Source organism: Pinus tabuliformis, chromosome 3_1, assembly GCF_031772625.1.
Source record: "Pinus tabuliformis cultivar Carrire ecotype Pingquan chromosome 3_1, CPIR1, whole genome shotgun sequence".
Classification (NCBI taxonomy): Eukaryota; Viridiplantae; Streptophyta; class Pinopsida; order Pinales; family Pinaceae; genus Pinus; species Pinus tabuliformis.
This window is the reverse complement of record NC_142301.1, coordinates 192,736,024-192,756,257: the sequence shown is the minus strand read 5'-3', so window position 1 is coordinate 192,756,257 and position 20,234 is coordinate 192,736,024. Positions and strand designations below refer to the sequence as shown.

The 20,234-nt window shown below is 40.3% G+C and overlaps 1 long non-coding RNA gene across 3 annotated transcripts in view; it reads right to left on the bottom strand.

The window, feature by feature from the left end:
- Positions 1-20,234, bottom strand: part of LOC149186458 (uncharacterized) — a 267,455-nt gene that overhangs the window by 171,467 nt on the left and 75,754 nt on the right. Inside the window, exons 3-4 of one of the 3 annotated variants that reach the window (XR_016255696.1) lie at positions 1,245-1,391; positions 747-835 (exon numbers count right to left, since the gene is read on the bottom strand). The exons of the other annotated variants lie outside the window; for them this stretch is intronic. This is a non-coding gene — a long non-coding RNA (uncharacterized LOC149186458). The remainder of the gene's footprint in view (positions 1-746; positions 836-1,244; positions 1,392-20,234) is intronic. 3 annotated transcript variants of the gene reach the window in all.

Below are 20,234 nucleotides of genomic sequence, written 5' to 3'. Positions count from 1 at the left end.
AAAGCTTGAAAAATTACTAGAATTATATCGTGATATATTCAATGTTATTATTACTTTCAGATGAACCAGAAAAGAAATAATATTCAAAGTTCTAAATGAAGAATTGCAAATAATATAGTACAAAATATTGAAATCCAAGACAGCATTTCTATTTCTCTCAAGAAAAGGAAGCTTCTAGAACATTCTATCATATTCCTCTTCTTTTACTTATTAGAGTTTCTAACCTAAAAAAGCATGAGCTTGAAAATTTATTACAAACTTATATATTGTGATATATTCAACATTATCATTGATAATTTTATTACTTTGAAATGAACCAGAAAAGAAATAACATTATTCAAGGAAATATCAAAGATAAATAAAAATAAGTACTATTTTTATATTCCTCTCCTATAAGCTATTAATATTTTTTTGCAGTATCTCTCTATCCACATACATATCCGCTTGATAGCTTTCTTATACTTTTGAGCATGAAGATGAGCAACTTTGAAATATTTAGAACCCAAAATGGCCTCAAAGAAAAGCTCATTCTTACCAGGTGTATTGGCTGTAATGTAACAAAAGAATGAACAGAATAGACAGCCATAGCGGTGCATACAGATAGGTGCAAACAGATATGTAACTTTCGTATTCAACTTATACACATTCCTACATATGCAAACATAAGAAATTTCAAAAGTAGCATGCTATTCTAACAAGAAACAAAGACAATCAATGGGCCTTTTTTGTTAGTAATCCGAGCATACCTGTTGAAACTAGACGTTACAAATCTCCTCTACTTGCTCAGAATTTTGCAGATTTTCCTCCAGGCAATATTTTAGAACTCAAGCTCGGACTCAAAATCAGTCAAGGGTCAACTCGGAATTGGATTGACTTAGACCAATCTAATTCTAATGACACGGCTTACTAAAAAATACACAAAATATTTATATTTTAATGAAATATATATTTTAAATATTCCAAACCATGAATCTGAAAAATTATTGAAATTTTGAAAGAAAGCATTATGAATAAATGAGAAAGGACATTTAAATGACAAGCAATGTTCCACCATCACTTATATCATGGTCCTCATCATTAGTATCACCCTTTGCCTCTTGTCTAGCATTTGCCTCTGCCTTGATCATCCGGTGACATCAGTCAACACCACCCTATTGTGATGAAATTGTCTAATCCAAACCTTACGATATGGTATAAAAATCTTAACATGCCTAACCAATGATTTTCGTTTGCGTGTAGGATACATTTTTGCTAAGGCCATGACAAAGGAGTTCAATGATCAATGCCACCAACATCAAGGTACATAAATGACTTGGTGCTCTTGATTAAATCCCAATCCCATGTCTTCATATGTGATAGAATCCAATGAAAATATTGCAATCCTACCATTCCTGAAATTTCAGCCGATTTAGTACCAAAGCAACTATCTGTACCAATTCATAGGCTGAGTTGACGAAATCTGAGTTTGAAAACACTACCTCCAAGGAAGCCCAATTTATGTTTATGGAAAGCTTTTGATTCAAATGATATCTTCTAAATTGCCTCTATTTCACATAGAATTAATCACCAACAAACAACAAACATAAAACATTATTAAGGTAAGAACATGTGTGCTCTTGTAAGCTAAAGGGAAAGAAAAGTTTGGATTCCTAGATAAACACATTATTAGGTGTCGAGTGGGTTTATCTTGGGTGGTTGGGAGGAATGATTGTTATCCTCCCCACTCATATTCAATTCCTGTAACATGATGAGCTCATATTGAGTATATTGTTGTAATGGCTTCAAGCCTTTTTGTTGAATGGCCTTGAGACCTAAAGAATATCTTACCATCGCCTATGGGCTGGAGGGTGGGGTGCTTTGCTTGATGGAAAAAAACACACTATTAGGTACAACTTTGGAATTTATTTATGGCTAACAGTCATAAACTATTCCATTAAAGTGGGATCATCTTAGTCAAAGTTCGGCAGCAGCGAAGGCAATCTAAATGCAAGCAAAATAAAATCATAACCATATGTTCATACCTATGTGGCACGAAACGTCCAGCAATCTGGCGTTTTGGGCCATACCGATACCCGAAACGCCAAAACTCAGTCGAAACACCAAGTGTCGTGTTGTACGACGTCCCTTGATTTAGGGACATCATACAATATGACACCCGGCATTTCAGCCGAGTTTCGGCCCTTTTCTGTGGCGTTTCAACCTCTTCTTAGGGGTTTCGTGGGCCCCACACACGGCCAGCCTGTTTGTGGGGCCCGATTTCCAGCTAAACTTAACTTAAAAAATCAATTATTTGCTGGAAATAATTTTCTAGAAGCTTATTATTAAAAAATAAAAAGAATTTTCCACAATTAATAAAAAAACAAACATCTAAAAACCCAACAGCCAATTCCTATCTTAAAAAAGCACTTGCTTCACTCATTTCCCATGCATTCTACAGCTACAGGACCTTCCTACAGTGGCAGCGAGTGCTTCTTTTCTTGGAGTGTTGGGATCAAGCTTTGGTGTCATTTTCAGCAAGAGGACAGTTGTGGGCAGCAAGGTTTTTTTTGTGAGTGTTAATTTTTTTTGTAACTTGCATGGTTTTTCAAAGTGTTGGTTTTTTCCCAAGTAGGATTTTTTTGGTTTTGCAGTAGTGAAGATTTTTGAAGTGCTGGGTTTTTCTTTTCTGAGTAGATATATTACTTTTATTTGCCGTTTTTTGCAACAAGAGGCATTTTTTTTTGATAGATTTATTAATTTTATTTGTTGTTTTTGCAACAACCAGGGCTTTTTTGTTTTTTCAGCAATCATGGCTTCAGAAAGTGGTGTTTCCAGTGCCCATCAAGCTGCTTAAGAAACCAAACAGCAAGAATACTAACCTCTTTGGCAATATCTAACCAAGATCAAGTAAATGGGTTCTGGGGCTACATGGGAATGGAGGGGTGATTTGTGCAAGAATGAAAAAACATTCAAGGGTTCCTACACAAGAATCAAGGCTCAAATTTTGCATGAGGCCATAAAGAGTGTTGAAGTTTGTCCACAAACTCTAAATTCGGATGTGAGGACTGGCATATAAGAGAGAGCAAGATGATGCTCAAAGGTTGAAGGATCAAAGAACCAAACTCAGTTCACCTACTAGTGGTATTAACACTCCCCGCTTGGGTCTAGCAATGAGCCAATGATTGTTCATGAAGCAATAAAGAGGAGGGCGATGGCAATAGAGGAAGTGTTATCCAAGCGGTCCCCATATTGGCAAGATATGGTGAGAGCCATTAACACTGCCCCTCAAGGTTTCAAGGGGCCAAACTATGAAAAACTCAGAACAGTCATGCTCAAAAAAGAAAGACAACTTCTTGATGATGTTTTGCAACCAATCCATAACTCATTGGGTAGCACAGGAGTTTCGATTATCTCAGATGATTGGACCAATATAAGGTGTAGGCCATTGGTTAATGTCATTGCATCATCACCAAAAGGAGTTATGTTCATAAAAGCACAGGATTGTTCGGGTGAGGTAAAAGACAACAAATTCATTGCAGAAATTTTAATTTCTGCTATTGAACAGGTGGGGCCAGAAAATATGGTGCAAGTTATCACAGATAATGCACATGTCTGCAAAGTTGCAGGATCGAATGTTGAAAGCAGATACAATCATATATTTTGAACTCTTTGCATTGTACACAATCTGAATATGATTTTAGAAGATTTCGAGACTTAAGCCAGAATGGAATAAGGAGGTCACAAGGCAGGCAAGGGAGATTATAAATTTCATCACCAATCACCATTAGTCACTAGCAATATATCGAGAATACTCTAAATTGGAGATGCTCAATGTTCTTGAGACAAGATATGCCTCTAACTTCATCATGTTGTGCCGCCTTCTTGATGTCAAACCTGCATTAATGAGTATGGTGGTGGGTGCAATTTGGGACGAATGGAGACAATCAGATTCAAAGAGAGGAAGTATGGTGAGGAGGGTGTTGATTGATGAAGATAGGTGGATCAAGATTGATTTCTTGCTCAAGTTCACAAAACCTGCATTTGATCTTCTCCGAGATGCAAACACAGACAATCCTTTCTTGGGAGAGGTTTATGATGGTATGGACATTGGATAGTATGGTTGAGAAAAACATGGAAATTATTTCACAGGGGGCTCCCACTCTTCATTTTGTTGATCTTGATTTTGCATAGCAAGTGAGGTCCATCATTATTTTGAGGTGGAATGGCTTAAACACTCCATTGCACACTTTGGCACATACTCTAAATCCGAAATTTTATGATGAAGAATTCATTGCTCAAAGCAATGGAAAGAGGAAGGCCCCACATAAGGACAAGGAGGTGGTTGTTAGAGTGAAGAAAGCCTTTCAGAGGCTGTTTTCATCTTCTTTACAAATTGATGTGAGGGAGAAATTTGTCTGTTTTGTTGCTGGACTAGAGGATTTTGCAGACATATCAGGTTTGGAAGAGAGGAGGACCATGAACCCCGTTAAATGGTGGATTTGTCATGAGGCAAATGGTGTTTATTTGCAAATTTGTGCCACTCACATTCTATCACAAGTGGCAAGTTCTTCATCAGCAGAACGAAATTGGAGCACCTACAATTTCATTCATAATGTGAAGCGCAACAAATTGGGATCGCAGATGGCTGAGGACCTTGTATATGTGCATTCAAACCTATGCCTTCTGACTCGCAAGGGTGAAGAATATACAAGTGGACCTCACAAAGAGTGGGATGTGGATGCAGAATGCCCAGACTTGGAGATCTCTCTTGCTATTCTTGATGTTGGTGGCAGTGGTGATGCAACTGGAAGTGGAATTGCCTATTCTTCCAATCCATGGATTGGTTCTATTGAACAAGCATCTTGTTCTATATTTGATGATGGGGATGAGGATTATGATGATTACTGATAGGTGATATGTAATTTTATTTGTCTTTAGCTCATGTTTTATTTTAGTTTTAGCACATATTTCCTCATGTATAAAGGTTGGTTTTAGAATCTTGGATGTATAGCCTCGTCTATAAAGGCTAAGTTTGGATTTTGCATCATGTAATCATCTTTGAGAGTTAATGTAGACTTTGTTTTCCTTATAAATTGTCATCTATGGGTCTTATTCATTTTTTCTTGCAAGATAATGTGTTATTCACACACACAACCACATATATATATGACGTTTCGGCCAACGTTTCCATTTTTGGGAGGTGACATTTCTAAACGTGCTTATTTCCGAAACTCTAAAATGTTTCAACGTTTCGTGCAACATAGGTTCATACAATCACGTGCACTTGCAATATATAACTAAATAGTGATTGCAATTGTTCATCACACAATGTTATCAATCGTAGAAGAACCAAAGAAGACCATCACCAGATTAGTCTTAGGCTTCTTAAAGTTTTGAGAAAATCAAAACAGATTTCCCATTGCACTTATCATGATGAAATTCTTGTATCGAGCAAAATCGATGGAGTACTGGTTGAAATCAAGGAAACCAAAAATAGACAAGATGAATATCAACTAGAGAGGGCCAATGAAAGGTTTGTGGACTATGGGGTGGACCCATTCTAAGAGCAAAAACTAGTGGATGGAAGGCTTCACTTTTTATCATCAATGAAGTTTCTTTCTACCATAATCACCATTATAATCATCTCTATATCAAAGTCACAAAATATTAAATATAATTTGATATCTAGCTATAGCCATTGATGTATTATGCAGGAGTTGAATTCAACGAGAGGTTTGCTTACTATGTAATTACATCCAACTTGATCATCTATCTAACCATTGTTTTGCACAAAGGGGTTACAGTGTGCTAAGAATGCCAACTATTTCTAGAGTCAGATATTTAGTCTAAAGGACATGACGTAACACCCCTAGCCACCTACTAGGTCACATTATTACCTCCATAAAGCCAAATTTTCCCTTTAAGCTAGCTTACAATTGCTCTAAAACCATTTGTGACACCTCGCAACCACTTAGCTAAGGGACATTACGACCAAACTCTACCTTTGATGCTGTAAATTTCGCATTTCTTTAACCTTCAAGCTAGCTTACAATTGTTCGAATATCATTTTTCTACTTTGTTGTACATGTATGCCTAATGCACACTATCATGATACGCATTGCTAACATGACAATAAACAACATATTACTTATGTAGAAAACACGTGAATCATAAGAATATGTACTCATAAGAGTAGGCACAATAAGAACACTTATCCTTTCGAAATGAAATCAGCTAGTTGCAAACCTTAGACATTCCATCCAACCATAGACCACATTGCTCCAATGCTCTTGGCAATGGGTCACCCCCAAGCTAGGGCTTGTTACCCACCACCTGTGGGTAGTATGCATAGGAGAAAAAAAATCTCCTAGATGTTCTTCAGCCAGCAGCCCCTTGCAGCCCCCAGATAGCTCGATGTGCCATTTTCTCCGCCACTTGAGCCAGCCATGTGGTCCCTCGCCCATCTATTATGAATGCATGTTTGAAGGTGGGCCTCCCAACCCCAAAGGTATGACTTTTCATTGGTTTGGTTGGGTAATTATGTTTACTTTTCCTAGGCACTTTTGGGCCTGGATTTCTAGGGGGATTCAGAGAAAAGAGTGGGTTAGATCTATTTTCTTGGCTCCATTGGCCGATTTCGTGGTTATATCCTAGTCCCATGGGATCTCCTTTACTGGCTATTAGCTTTAGAGCTGGCACTACATGGGAAATCATGATTTTGGTTGCATGGTCCCACTTCCCGACAACATATACATTACCCCCATCCACTCATCTTAACCCCATTCATCATTTTTCTCCATCCGGGTCCACATGTGCCCACTGGGTCCACATAGGATGAGCCTCCCCTCCCCTGTCCACACTTTGGGTCGGGCCTGAAACAGTGACCCGGAGGTTGATGCAGCTAAAAAGGAAAATGAAAAGCATAATTTGGCCACTCTAAACAGGAAATGTACCACGAAATGCAAAAGATGGTCGGGACACACAAATTTAGCACGTGGGCAAAAGCCAAACATGAGCTCTACCCCTTACCCATGGCCATCACCCTAGTTCCTATGGGCCCTAGATGAGCCCCCTCCATCATTAAGGAACCCATGATTGTCCCAACCCGTGGTGGACGATGAATTTCCCCATCTCAAGGGGGTATCCACTGCTACATATTACACATCAAGTTCTCCATCCCTTAGAGCCTCGAGCAGATATGAAGAAAAATCAATCAAAGGAAAAAGGCATATGAAGAAGGGTGGAAAAACAAAGGTTGGGGTAACTCATGTACAACGATTTTCTCCCTCCTACACTCATATACCCAGGTGTGGGCTTCCCTTATTATAGCTACCCTTGCACCTTGACATGTGGTCTGTATGATTCCCCTGGTCCCCACTCCATTCCATTATTATGTCATTTGCCACCTACTACTTGAGGGATGAACCATGGGCATGTCACCCCCTTTAGAGATTGAAACCACCTAATAGGATCCTTGGTTAACCACCCTATTGAGCTTGGAGACACTTGTACATGCCAAAGCCCACTTTGGAAGGGCATGCCACCTTGAAGTGCCCCATTGATCCCATGACTTGTAAGCTTTATTACTTAATTATTCTAACGACTTGTTCTATTGGAGGGCAAGGGGACACATTGGATCTTATGCAGGATTGCAAGTGGGTCTTCATTTGGGGCTTGGTCTCCCAATACGAGGTCCTAGCCCTCTAGAGGGCCACATTGGCATTTGTAGGGTGCGCGTTGAGAGCCATGGGCCTCCACCATAGCAGATATTACTTCATGGATCCTCAATAGCACTCATTGATTTCTTGTGGTCCACCTTTGGGATGAGAATGATGCACTTGGTTCACCATGCCTAGTCGGCCCCACAATTGCACCATACACATGGCAGATGTTCCAAGATGTCTCCCATTGCAAAGGGAGGGCTTATGTCATTGCTCCACCCGTTACAGATGGTCTACAGGCATATTCGATCGATTTGGAGACTCATGAGGACGTCCTAGTTCCCCAACACCCACTTGGGAGCACCACAGGTTCTTATTTGGAAAGCAAGGGGCCAACCCCTTGTCCACTATGTTTGGAGTCCATTTCTACATCATGGCACCCCTTGGACTTCATTAGGCCTCCTCAAAGGCCTAACGACTCACTTTGTTGATCATTCGACCCTCTTAAGAGGCTTATCTTTACATTATTGAGCTATTTGGTGGGCTTGTCACCAAAAGTATTGTTATTATGCACACTATTTTATTTTAGGGGCTCAATTTGGCCAATTTAGCTTAATCGAATTCATAAGAGAGTGTATAAATAGAAGTGAGATGATTCATTTCAATCATCATCACTTGGATTGGGTTCTTATCTCTTGTGATATTTTCGTTATCCCTTTTAAGAGGATTTTGGACGTAATGGATGAATTTTGATGTTTGGATATCTCTTTTCTTGGAGCTTCATTATTGGCATATCTTGGTGATTGGATATACTCTTTACACATGTAAGTAATATTTTCATGTCTATTCTTGTTATTTGCTTTAATACATTGATGTTGTTGGGATTTTTGCTATAATAGATCTGAAATTTATTGTTTTTCTTATGCGAAATTGTGGAAATTTAGTCTTTTGTAGTGTTGCATCATCTCATGTATCATACATGAAAGGGTGAATGTTCCTAGAGATTGTTTCTATTGAATACATGTTGATAAATCATGTTAGGCCCCTATACTACTAGTGTAACCCCTTATTGTTATTAGTACAACCCCTTTATTATATTGTTGTGCCCATGTAGTCCCCATATTGTTATTATTGTGCCCCATAGAAGCCCACTATTGTTATTATTGTGCTCTTACATTATTATTGTTATGTCGGCTCTAATTATATTATGACCCCTTAGACTCCTATTTATAGAAATGAGGTCTTGTCATTTGTATCATCTAAGAATTGTTCATTTGTGTAATGTAAAGGAGGTTGCCCCCTCGAAGAGGTATATTTTTAAGGCGTTGATCTATCTTTTCTATCTTTTTGTGAGCTGGTTTCATAACGTTTGGTATCAGAGCTTTAGATTCTAGGGTTTCGTTGCTCCAAACAGGTCATCGTGGCATTTGCGCTATAACTTTTTTCTGCAACGTTTCAGACGCTAAAACAAAAACCCATTTGGAATAAAATCGTTATGAACCTCGGGTCCAAATTTCAGAGCTTTTCGCGCTATATTTGCGGAGATATGATCTGAGGAAGTTGGCTTTTTTACAGCCTCCCAAATTACATTCTAAACAGGTGACCTGGGGAAAATCGTCATAACTTTTGTTTTGAGCATCAGATTGAAATTTTGTAAGAAGTTACAGAAAGAGGACAGACTGTAGTTTCCTGTGTATATTTTTCAGATCCTAAGGTCAAAACAGTGACACGTGGCACTTCATACAAGTTCGCTCTTCTGAAAAGGTATATAATCAGGTCATCTTGGGAGATTGTGGATAACTCTTTCTTGGAAAATCCAAATTTGATCGGACGAGTGGCATTGGAAAGAGGACACAGAGGGCTACTGCAAGTCGCAATTTCAAAACTGGAAGAGCTGAAATTACAAAGTTATAGTCATTTTAATATCGAGCTCCTAAAATCAAGAAAAGGCGATATGAGGAAGTTTGATGGCAAGGATCCTGTAAATTGGATACGACATATGGAGAAATATTTTGATCTACATGGTGTACCACGGTTACAAAAGGTATGTATTGCATCTTCATATTTAGAACCGAATCAACTTTTATGGTATAAAGGGCTTTGCTCTCGTAAACAACTTGTTACGTGGTCAATTTTCACGGAGGAAATAATAGCACGTTATGAGGATACAAAGAGAAACACCTTTAGCCAATTGATAAATCTCAAACAAAAGTGTTCAATGGCAGAGCACATTGAGGACTTTCAAAAATTGAATATAAGGGTAAATGATATTCCAGAGAAGCAAAGTATTGATGTCTTCATAGGTACTTTAAAGGATAACATTCAACATGAGCTCCGTCTTTGGGAACCTGATTCATTGGAGAAGGCATTTAGGTGGGCAAGAAAAATTGAAAGCGAAATTAAGGAAACAAGGAATTCCACCACTCATGACTGTAATTATGGAAGTTTTTCTTCTCCTAGCATTCCACAACCCACAAGGGTTACATGACAACAATTGGAAAAAAAAAAGGTTTTTGTTACAATTGTGATAGCAAATGCACTGAAGGTCATAAATGTGCTAAAAAGAAACTATTTTACATAGAGTATGAAGAGGAGGAAGAAAAGGATCAAGAAACATCAAAAGAAGAGGATATACGTGAGGACCCAACCCTAGAGAAAGAAAAAATTAATCTGACCATATCTTGTAAAGCATTGGCAAGAATTACCACTCCTAAAACTCTCAAGATAGAAGGACATCTCAAGAAGAAAAAGGTTCAAGAAGTGAAAGATCACATCAAGAAAGAAGAAATGAATCCAAACATATCATGTAATGCATTGGTCGGAATTACCACTCCTCAAACTATCAAGATAGAAGGACATATCAAGAAGAAAAATGTTCAAGAAGTGAAAGATCACATCGAGCAACAAGAAATGAATCCGACCATATCTTGTAAAACATTGGAAGAAATTACCACTCCTCAAACTCTCAAGATAGAAGGACATATCAAGAAGAAAAAGGTTCAAGCAGTGAAAGATCACATCGACCATCAACAACAAGTTCTCCAACTTTTAAAGGATAACGCCACTTTGGTGCAGAATCAAATGAAACAAGAAGTAGGTCAACATCACAGTGAAAAAGGTTTTGATGCAGGTGATTGGGTATTTTTACAGCTACATCTCAAGCAAGCTATTTATGAGAAGGAAATATTGGCAGTACTACATGCACTTAAGAAATGGCGACCTTACCCAATGGGAAGACACTTCAAGGTAAAAATGGATCATAATAGTCTTAAATACTTTTTAGAACAAATATTATCTTTAGAAGAACAGCAAAAATGGGTCACAAATATGTTGGGTTATGACTTTGACATCATCTACAAAAAAGGGAAGAAATTTTTTGTTGCATATGCACTCTCAAGAAAGGATGAGGGTGTGGAAGCATTGTTTTGTGCCATTTCTATTATCCAACTAGATTGGATAAACGAGGCAAGGGATGAATGGGAGAAGGACAAAGAAGTGTGGCCACTCATTCAAAAGTTGCAAAATATCCCAATTCAAACAATATTGCCAGAACTTGAAGAGGAAGGAAAAATCATATTGGAACCTGGAGCAGTCACAGAAATAAGAACCCGACAGCTACGAAATCGATCAATTTCAGAGTATTTCATCCAGTGGAAGAACTTACTCGCCGAAGATTCCACATGGTAGGACAAGAATATTATACAGAAGCATCAAGAACTACTCAAGCGTTGAAGACAACACTTTTTGAAGGAGGGGCATGTTAGGCCCCTATACTACTAGTGTAACCCCTTATTGTTATTAATACAACCCCCTTATTATATTGTTGTGCCCATGTAGTCCCCATATTGTTATTATTGTGCCCCATAGAAGCCCACTATTGTTATTATTGTGCCCTTACATTATTATTGTTATTTCGGCTCTAATTATATTATGACCCCTTAGACTCCTATATATAGAAAGGAGGTCTTGTCATTTGTATCATCTAAGAATTGTTCTTGTAATGTAAAGGAGGTTGCCCCCTCGAAGAGGCTTATTTCTAAGATGTTGATTTATCTTTTCTATCTTTTTGTGAGCTGGTTTCATAACAAATCATCAAATTATTGCAATTTAAAGTATAAATTCTTCTAGTAGTTGTTCTCATGCCCTAATTACCATGCGAAATTGTCTAGGAGGCTCCTTGATTGGGTGTAGTTCCTCTAAATCACAAATTTCATCTTGACTCCATGTTCCCCAAATGATTAGGCATTGATCCTTCCATAGGTGATCATTTTCAAAGAGAATTCCTCTCACCTTCCCCTTTTTTCTAGGTCTAGCCTCCATAGGTCACCTAGGGCATTACTTTTCTCATGATTTAGACATTAAAAGAATTCTATCTCTTGCCCATAACTGCGTTGATGTGTCCTCCAAATTTTACAAGATTCTAACTATGGGATCTTGAGACATTTCAACTCTAGCTCGAAGATCAATTATTGCCCTTGGTTTCCTGTTGGCTAGTAACCTCATTGGGATCATAGCACTAAATCATCAAAGCAAGATTCTCTCTTTGATCCTCTTCCTTTCCCCAATTAGGTCAAGTACATCCTTGGTTGATCAACTCCATATCCTTAACCTAATTTTGCGTCCACTTGGCCCTTTGTGGTCCTGCAACTTGTTGACTCCAATTCAACAAAGATCACTTAGAAGTCAAGCATTCACAAGGCCTTTTGAGACTAGGGGCTACCTTGACAAGGCATACTCTCACACCCTATCCTCAAAGGCCCTCTCAGCCCTTCCTAGAGAGCCCACCACCTTGCTTCTAAAGAAGGCAACCCAATTAGTTGAGCCTCTCTTGTGAATAGGCCTAGGAATCACTTCTTTATCTTATTATTGACCATATATGCTCATGATTCCTCATATATCGGGACTCCTCCCATCGGTGAAAGTCCGTAAAGAGAAGGGAGCCTTAGTTGAGGTGACAGTGGACTATCACTCCATTGTTGCCCTCGACCTAGTAGTTGCTCTATAGGAACCCCTCCTAGGACCCCTTCTAGTTTGAGCAGTAATAGGGCTATGACCTCACCAAGAAAAAAAAGATTCTTAAACCCAACTAAGAACCATAGATAGCACCAATAAGGTCACAAACCAAGATATTAGTCTTCAACAACCTCCAACCTACATTTTCTTATCCCCCATCAGCCTACACAACTCAAGATAGTGCACCCCCTTCTCTGCACTTGGAGCACAAACTGTAAACGACAGTGGATGGTCCACTGGACAGTTTATCACAACAAAACTGATAAAGATTTACTAAAATCCAAAAATCTATATTATCAAAGGTTAATTTTCCTTAGACATTTCAGATTTATTAAATTATTGTTTTCTGCTTATGCATGCAATATATGAAATGTGAAAATAGAGAACAAATAGAACAATCAATCATAAAACCATGGTAACACAAGATATGACCCAAAACCCTTTCGAAGGAAAACCAAGTTGGAAGGTGAAGTTGCTCTACTCTTTTTCTGAATGGAAATGGTGCAAATACAAAGGAGTGAGACCTGTGGCTCATGGGTTGCTCCAGAACACAAACCCTCTCTGTTTTTCCCTCTCTCTATCCACTCGGAGTTACTCTGCTCAATTATGGAACAAAATGCACTAGAATAGAATCAAACCCCTTTTCCTTCTAGTGGCTTGGTTATAACACAACTCAATAGGCAACTAGGAGTTACATTTGACCCATTCAACCCTCAATATGAATTACAACTCGACTCTTCTAGAGTCTTCTGCATAATGGCCATATGGCTAGCCCCTTTTTCCATGACTAATTGAGATTGATGTGGCATCCTCTCAAATCATGGTGGTCAAAACAAGAAGGCCAACTTTCGAGTGGCATAACTTTTGTATACAGACCATGTTTAACGTCTTTCTTGCACCAATGGAAAGGTATTGGTGTGTAGAACAAGGCCAAAGGGTCTTGCACAAGCGAGAGAATTTGGACCCCAAAAAACTTCATTAAATGCCTCAAATGCCTCCAGAAGGTTTTAAACCCCAATTTGCCAAATTGGGACCCATCAATAAAAATGGCCCTATGAGCTAATTCCTGCAATTTTTCCACTCTATATGCGTCAAGATGGATGACAATTAATATAATGATCCAATCTACATCATACCCCCTATTTTGGGAGGTTTTTGGTCCCCAAAGCATTTATTGAATGAGGTGAGGAAACTTTTCCACTAACTTCTCCCTAGAGTACCATTTAGCATTTTGTTTGGAAGTTGTCCTTTCAACCCAATCTACCAAAGGTCAAGCTACCCCTGTCTTGTAATTCTAAACCTCTTCTACAAAACTAAATCCTTTGTCAACTCTCCATGAACATTTGGTGTCAAATCCTCTACAAAAGGTAGGAATTGGTCCTCTTCTTAATCTAGCATGGAAGGCTCATAGAGTTTCAGATTTTCCACATTCACTACTGAGTAAATGTGCATGTATGGGTGTAAACTAAGTCTATAAGCGTTGTCTCCCACCTTTTCCAATATCTCAAAGGGACCATATTAAAAAGCATTGATATTCTAACAAGGACCTTATAGCCTCTCCTTCTTTAACTGTAACTCGACTCTATCTCCCACCTTGAATAACATTTGTTCTGTATTAATCATGATTGGCCTTGTAGCTTTCCTGTGACTTCTTCAATGTCTCTTGTACTTGCATATGGATATGTTTGATCTTCTCCATAAATTTCTCTACCCTTAAAGCATCCCTTGTGAGATCCTCCCTCACTCCTTGTTGTCCATATGCAATATACAAAGGTGAAGGTGACAAATATTCAAAACAAGTGTCAAATGGGGACTTACCAATATAAGTGTGGACTTTTCTATTATAAAAGTGTTGTATATACATCAGAGTTTCATCTAAAGTCTTTAGATGCTTCTAATTCTAACCCCTCAAAAGTTGCACCAAAGTCTTGTTGTCTACCTCTATTTTCCCATCTGTCTGTGGATAAAATGTTGTAGACCTCTTCAACTTCATGTCCATCTTCTCCCAGAATGTAGTCCAAAATGCACTGAGAAATATTACGTCCTTCTCTGAAACAATGCTCCTTGGGATTCCAAAGTGCACCCAAACTTGCCCAAAGAACAAGTTTGTTGCTTCTTTCCTGTTGATGGTCTTGTTATCGCTCAATTTAGCAGGGGTCCTAGGAGGGGTTCCAAAGGGGCAACTACTAGACCAAATGGCAACAATGGACAAGGACCTACTGTCACCTCAGTCGATGTCCCATGCTCTTTACGGACTTCCACCATTGAAAGGAATCTCGATATGAGGTAATTTACAATGAATGATAAGTCAATGATTAGATAAGTAGTGATTTCTAGAGCCCATTCACTAGAGAGACTCAAATAATAGGGCTTATTTTCTTTAGAAGCAAGGTGAAGGGCTCTCTAAGAAAGGCTCAAGGGAGGCCTAGACCTAGGGATTGGGGGTATTCCCAAATAGAGGATGTCCTAGACCTAAGACTTTTCTATAAAATAGGTTTCTACGTCGCCTTGTGAAATAAGGAATGGTAGAGATGCAAGACCACAAAGAAGCCTAAGGGCACCAAAACAAGACCTAGGGTTTTGGGTGAATCTTCAAGCAAAGAGACTAGGTCAAGCAAGGGCGAAGAAAGGATCAGTGATAGATGAACTTCCTTTGAGTTTTCAAGCATAGGAGATCCCTTAGAAAGCCATTAACCTAGAAAGACCTAAATCCAAGAGATTTTGGAGCTAGGGCTTGGTCTATCTCACAAACTGACCATGGGATTTGCTTCAAACATGGAGGACCAATGGAGGACAACCCAGCGCAGTTCTTTACCAGCTTGCTCAACAAATTGATGGCTAGAATAGAATTTGTTGGATGACCTAGCTAGGTCATCTAGGGTTAGGGCTGAGAATACTAGAAAGGAGAGAAGTCTATGGTGAGCATTTAGGACTTGAGACCAATGCTTAGCCAATTGTGGAGAATGGAGTCAAAGTGAAATTGATTAGGATTTTCACTCTATCAAGGAGCCTTCTTGGAACTTTGCATGCCCTAGAGAAGCAACTACAAGGTCACAAGAAAGATTTATACTTCAACTTGTCAAGTAATGGAGTTTCAAGGTGCAAAACAGTTAACCCACCCCTAGGAAAATTTCGATCTTCTTGCCAAAATGAATAATATATGCAACGAACCAAGATTACCAAGTGATTATGAATTTCACATCAATAATTAGGGCAAAAGAATAACCATAACATAGTGTTCCATACATTCGAAAATAAACATAAAAAGATTTTGCATAAGAAAAGCACTCACATGACATGAAGATTATATCCATCCATTAGACTTACAAAAATGAAGCTCCAAGACAAATCACAAATATCCAAACATCAAAATGCATCAGTTGATCTCCAATTCATCCAACAATAGCAGGTATGAACTCTTTTCTCCAAAGAGATACAAATCCAAGTGATGATGAGGAATGAAATGAACCTCTCATCAATATATATGATCCTCTAAGAGATTCGAATTGCCTAACTGAGCCTAATGATGCCCCTAATTATAAAATAATGTACAAATAACAGCGTTTTGATGACAAGCCCACCAAATCGCTCCATAATAAGAATGATAAGCCTCTCAAGAGGGTTGAAATGATAATACAATAGCTAGGAGGGCCATTGGAAGGCTTAGTGAAGTCCCTCATGTGCCAAAATGAGTGGATGGGCTCCAAAAATAGTGATGAATGGGATGGCTCCTTGATCTCCAAGCAAATGACCTGTGGTGCTCCCAAGTGGCTATGGGGGCATAAAAACATCCTTATGGGTCTCCAAATGTATCGAACAAGCATGTATCCCATCTACAAGGGCTAGAATAATGATGCAAGCCCTCCCTTTGTCTCCCATGATGAGACAGAACCCCATTTGGGCCTTGGATCAACTGTCAAGTGTGTAGTGCAAGTGTGTAGCCAGCTAGGCAAGGTGGTCCAGGTGCAGCATCATCATCATCAAATAAGCAGGACACGAGCAAGCAATGAATGGTGCTGAAGGATCCCATTTTGTCATGGCCTCGAGTCAATTCCACTGCTCGAGTTGTCGTGCGACAACGGCCAGACATTCATACTTAACTTTTTTCTTGTCTTTCGAACTATCCCTACAACCATTATTATTGTTCTCTTCCATTATTATGTTATGTGCAAAAATACATAACTAAACAGTACCAACATGCCAAACATGAGACCAACACGAGAGATTTCTAAATTTATATTTTCATTATAAATTTTCAGTAATGTTACAATAATTTACAAGGGAGGCCAACCCTACACGGGTTCAGTGCTCTACCTGAATTTTTCTGCACACCAAACTAACTCCTGCACGCTGCCCATAGTCTTGTCAAGTTCTGTCGTGTTTTGCCCAACAGTCATGTCACCCGCCTATTGCACGGTCGTTCCACCCGAACACGCTGCACAATCAAATCTATACACTGCCCTGAACACTACGCGCTACAACCTATCGTTGTTGCCTGCACACACCATGACTTGAACGTATTCCTGCAGACTGCTATACTCTGCCTATAGTGCAGGCGCATCACCTGTACATATCATGCCCTCCGTTCAACTATAATGTCACACTGCGAACTCCGAAGTGTTGTGCGGTCTGCGGTTGGATGATGCCTTTCCTCCTTCGGCCCTTTGCATATTAATACGCCCTCTGCCAAGTGGTTTATCCATGGGTCATGCCAATTGGGGTGTCAGCCCACCAAGCCGACCTGCCTACTAGGTGTACACACCCCTTCGCTTCTCCATGTTGGCTAGCTACCCATGTCTGCTTGCCGAGTTGTGTTGTCGTTTAGCCCGCCGAGTAGTGTGTCGTTCAGCCCACTTGTGTCGCCCATGCTTGGTTGCTTGCACCCCAAGGTGGGCGCGCTACCTAGGTGTGCACCCGTGTCGCACGCTATGCCCCAACGCATTTACCAAGTCAAGTCGCCACCGCCAACTCGTGTCACCTCCCCCGAGCGCCCAACTCAAGTCGCACGCCTGCCCAACATCGCACACTCGTCGCACTTGGGTGCACTCGTGTCACACCTAGCTCATGTGCGCCTAACTCGGCCGAGGGCGATGATGCCAAATCGAGGTACTGACATCCTCCCCCACCACGATTCCTTATCATCCTCAACAATCCTATCAATCGTGCCAGCCCCTCATTAAAATCTGCAATCGCCTTTTTCCATCTCCATGGTGAATCCTCTGTTTCCCAACCACTCTCCTCCGGTGTGTCCTTCCATCGAACGAAGAACTCCCTTCGTGTGGCACTCCTGACACTTGTAGTCCTAAGATCCAAGATCTTATCCAAAATCAAGTTCGGCCTATCCACAATCATGGTTGGTCCCCTCGATGATGCTATCCTCTCAAGATGATGTGCATCAAGTCTACATCTCTTGAGTTGACTCATATGGAACACAGGATGTTTCAAACGCATGTGGTTCGAAAGCTCCAACTCATAAGCAACTTCACCAACTCACTTCTTCACCCGGAATGGCCCTTCATACTTCCTCGTCAAAGATCTCGCAGTCCCTTTTAGTGGTTGAAACTAATCTCTGGTGATCCTCAGAAAAACCATATCCCCAACATCGAAGTGTGCATCCTGTCTATCCTTATCTGCCCATTTCTTCATTCTCCCTACAGCATCATGCAGGTGCACTCGTGCTAACTCCAAAGACTCCTCCCATGCTGTCAAGAATCTCTTCGCATGTGGACTCCTCAAAAATCCCCCTTGATAGCACAGTGTGAGGAGCAACTGGCATCTGTCCATTGACCAACTCAAATGGACTATACCCGGTTGCGGAACTCTTCTGCAAGTTGTAGCTAAACTAAGCCACATCCAAGAGTTCAGGCCAATTTTTCTGATCAGCCCTCACATAATGTCTCAAGTAGTCCTCCAGTAGTGTGTTAATCTGTTCATTTTGCCCATCTGTCTACGGATGGTAACTCGAACTTTGCAACAACTCTGTCCCGACCAACTTGAACAAAGTGGTCCAAAATCTGCCTGTAAATCGCGGATCTCGGTCAGACACGATACTCAAAGGTACTCCCCAATACTTCACAATGTTCTTGAAGAATAGCTCAGCAGTCTTCTCGGCCCCACATGGTATCTTCGTCGGAATGAAAACGACATACTTGGAAAAACAATTGACAACAACCATAATCCCATTATACCCCTGCACCTGCGGTAACTGAGTGATGAAGTCCATCGAAACACTCATCCATAATCTCTCTGAAATGGGTAAACGCTGTAACAATCCCCCCTGTCTCTGATTATCTGATTTGTCCTGCTAACAAATGATGCACGTATGTACATACTCCTCCACATCCTCTCTCATCTTCTCCCAAAAGTATCTGCTCTCCAACAATGCCAAAGAACGACATTGCCTTGGGTGGCTAGCACATGGAGAATAGTGGCACTCTTTCAAGAGGTGCCTCCTAAGTCCAAATAACTTCGAACTGTAAAGTCGGTTCCCATAGAACAAGATTCCATCTCGTAGGAAAAACTTCTGAGTCTTTCCCTCCTTCACCTGCTTCAGCAGGCTCTTTGCCTAAATATCGGTCTCCACACTAGCACGTAGTCTACTCTGCATCTCATCAGTCATATGAACCCAACTCCTACTGCGCTTGGCTCGATCCTCTCCCTCCTCAAGTGCAGCCAACTGTCCCTTCTTGTTGAGGGCATCTGCAACTGCATTGAGTCTACCCGGCCTATACTCAATAGTCATGTCAAACTCTACCAAGAAGTCTTGCCAACGAGCCTACTTTGCTGACAACTTCGGTTGGGATGCAAAATAACTCGCTGCAACATTGTCAGTATTGACAACAAAAGGCTTCCCAATCAAGTAATGCCTCCATACCTGTAAACAATGGATGATCGCAGTCATCTCCTTCTCATGAACCAGATACCATCACTCTCTATCCTGCAACTTCCGACTCTCATATGCCATCGGATGTCCATCCTGCAAGAGTACTCCCCCAATCGCAAAATTAGAAGCATTTGTGTGCACCTCAAACAGTCTCTCAAAGTTAGGTAGCCTCAGTATCGGTGTTGTAACCATCCTCTTCTTCAAATCCTCAAATGTTGCTCGACACTTCTCCGTCCAATTCCATCGCTTGTCCTTCTTCAAAAGGTTTGTCAGTGGTGCAGTCACCTTGGAGTACCCCTCCACAAACTTCCGCTGGTAGTTGGTCATCCCCAAGAAGACTCTCATATCATGGACATTCTTCGGCTCAGCCCAATCCTCAATCGCCTATACCCTGCTCGGCTCCATCCGTATGTGACCTTGACCCACTATGTGTCCAAGGAATGGAATCTCAGTCTAGGCGAACATACACTTCGACTTATTCAAGTACAATTGATTCTTCTTCAGTGCCTCAAATACCAAATCCAAGTGCTTCTTATGATCCTCCATGTTATCACTGAATATCATGATGTCGTCCAAGTACACAACCACAAACGAATCCAAATATGGACGCAAAACATCATTCATCAATGTGCAAAACGTAGCAGGAGTGTTGCACAACCCGAATGGCATGACAAGGAACTCAAAACTCCCATACCTTG